The sequence below is a fragment of the Oncorhynchus mykiss genome, chromosome 28 (genome assembly GCF_013265735.2).
Source record: "Oncorhynchus mykiss isolate Arlee chromosome 28, USDA_OmykA_1.1, whole genome shotgun sequence".
NCBI classification, from domain to species: Eukaryota; Metazoa; Chordata; class Actinopteri; order Salmoniformes; family Salmonidae; genus Oncorhynchus; species Oncorhynchus mykiss.
The window spans coordinates 10739417-10742390 of NC_048592.1; positions in this window are offsets into that span (position 1 = coordinate 10739417).

Genomic DNA, 2974 nt, shown 5'->3' on the forward strand with positions numbered 1-2974 from the left:
GGCAATGACATATTTGTTTCAGTGTAATAGGCTATACATGCTCATACAGCTTTACATTTTACATCTGCAAACTATGCTTTTACTGTGTACGTTGTCTAAACTGACACTGCACCGGTACTGGATCAAACTGGTAATCTGAATCAAAGAACATTAGTATAGATCAAGGATGGGCAAGTTTGATGGGGGCCACAAAAAATGTGAATTTATCATGAGGATCCGCAATGGCTAGCGTGTCTACATACCCACACATGCAACCAGTGCCAGCTCTGGCCTTTTTGGGGCCTTAGGTGCATATATTTCTTCAGTTTTTGGAAATTGATCCGTGGGCCGAAAAAAGTGAGCCGCCAGATGCCCATCCCTGCTGTAGATAGCTAAATAGATATGATTAGTTTGAGTGATTTACTGTTTCACTGATTTGCTAATCAACAGAGCCGGTAGGTTATTGCTTCTTGGATGTGCCGGTGCAAAGTGAAGATAGGAATTCTTACCTCTCTTACTCTTTCTTATTCTTGTTTTTACCTCTATGTCACCCTGAAATTCAAGAGGAGTTACTGTGACAGTTTGATCTTGTCATGTTCTGACCTTAGTTCCTTTGTTATGACTTTAAGTTTGGTTGGGGTGGGTAGTCTATGTTCTTTTTTCTATGTTGTGTTTATGTGTTTGGCCTCGTATGGTTCTCAATCAGAGGCAGGTCTCGTTCGTTGTCTCTGATTGAGAATCATACTTAGGTAACCTTTTCCCACCAGTGTTTTGTGGGTGATTATTTTCTGTTTAGGTTGTTTACCTGACAGAACTGTACGCATTTGTTTTCTCAGTTTGTCATTTTGTTTAAGTATTTTTTGTGAACATTAAATATGAACAATTTCCAATATGAACAATTGGTCTCATTCCAATGACGATCGTTACAGATCCAGCAGAATGGCTCAAAAAACAGCTCAGTATAACACAGTAAAGCAATACACTTCAAAGAGTGAAACAATAAAGCACAAATTAAATGCAATGAAGAAAACAAAACAGCGTAGAATATTAATGGGGCTGTGTAAATGTTTATGAAATCCTCATGGTCACGTTACCGTTGTTGTTGCCTGTTTTGCATTTTATTTTGGCATTAATACATGTCACACATTAGTTTGCAAAATATGCAAAGAAAATATATATGAAGTCGGAAGTTTACATACACCTTAGCCAACTACATTTAAACTCAGTTTTTCACAATTCCTGACATTTAATCCGAGTAAAAAGTCCCTGTCTTAGGTCAGTTAGGATCACCACTTTATTTTAAGAATGTGAAATGTCAGAATAATAATAGTGATTTATTTCAGCTTTTATTTCTTTCATCACATTCCCAGTGGGTCAGAAGTTTACATACACTCAATTAGTAATTGGTAGCATTGCCTTTAAATTGTTTAACTTTCCACAAGCTTCCCACAATAAGTTTGGGGAATTTGGCCCATTTTTGGCCCTGACAGAGCTAGTGTAACTGAGTCAGGTTTGTAGGCATCCTTGCTCACACACACTTTTTCAGTTCTGCCCACAAATTTTCTATAGGATTGAGGTCAGGGCTTTGTTGTCCTTAAACCATTTTGCCACAACTTTGGAAGTGTGCTTGGGGTCATTGTCCATTTGGAAGACCCATTTGCGACCAAGCTTTAACTTCCTGACTGATGTCTTTAGATGCTGCTTCAATATATCCACATAATTTTCCTCCATCATGATGCCATCTATTTTGTGAAGTGCACCAGTCCCTTCTGCAGCAAAGCACCCCCACAACATGATGCTGCCACACGTGTGCTTCACAGTTGGGATGCATAGCTTTGATTGGACTGATGTCAACATCATACTTTAAAAATCTTAGCTTGCAAGCTTGCAGTCATCATCATTAATCAAGTCAACAATCTAAATCCTTGTCATATGAAGAGAAATGATGAAGAGAAATTATAGATAAAACGTATCGGTGCTTATCGGCTATTGGACATAAACATTACACACAAATTGGAAATCGCATATTCAACAATGAGTGGTTTGGAAGGAATCAGTGGCTAACTGCAAGCGTTGCAAAGCAATCACTAACATGTATTTCAGTGAAGTGGGTGTGTGGTCCAAGTCTGGGTTTAAGGGTCTCTTTTCCAAGCTTAAAAGGATAATCATTCAACAAAATGGGCTAGAAATGGTTGAATACCTTGGTCATGCTGTCAATCCAGCATTACATCTGCTGTGTTCAAAATAACTGAAAACTCGGAACTGGGAAATCTCGGACTTCAGTGAGTTCAAGACACCTGTGAACTCTGGAAAAAAACGATCTCCGACTGGGAAAATAGGTTTTGAATGGTCATCCAACTCAGAATTCCAAGTCAGGAACTCAGGCGTCTTTCTAGAGCTCTGACCTGAAGATCACGGACGTCATGATTCAACCTTCTTTTTAGAGTTCCCAGTTGTCTTGAAAGAACTATAAATCCAGAAAATGCTAGACTCTACTGCATAAATTATGTAATATGCCAGCAAGATTGATTTACATTTTTATTTGACTTTTATTTAACTAGGCAAGTCAGTTAAGAACAAATTCTTATTTACAATGACGGCCTACCAAAAGGTAAAAGCCCTCCGGCGGGGACGAGATAAAAATATAGGACAAAACACACATCACGACAAGAGAGACAACACTACATAAAGAGAGACCTAAGACAACAACATAGCATGGCAGCAACACATGACAACACAGCATGGTTGCAACACAACATGACAACAACATGCTAGCAACACAACATATCAGCAGCACAACATGGTAGCAGCACAAAACAGGGTACAAACATTATTGGGCACAGACAACAGCACAAAGGCAAGAAGGCAGAGACAACAATATATCACACAAAGCAGCCACAACTATCAGTAAGAGTGTCCATGATTGAGTCTTTGAATGAAGAGATTGAGATAAGACTGTCCAGTTTGACTGTCCAAACTGTCCAGTTAGACTGTC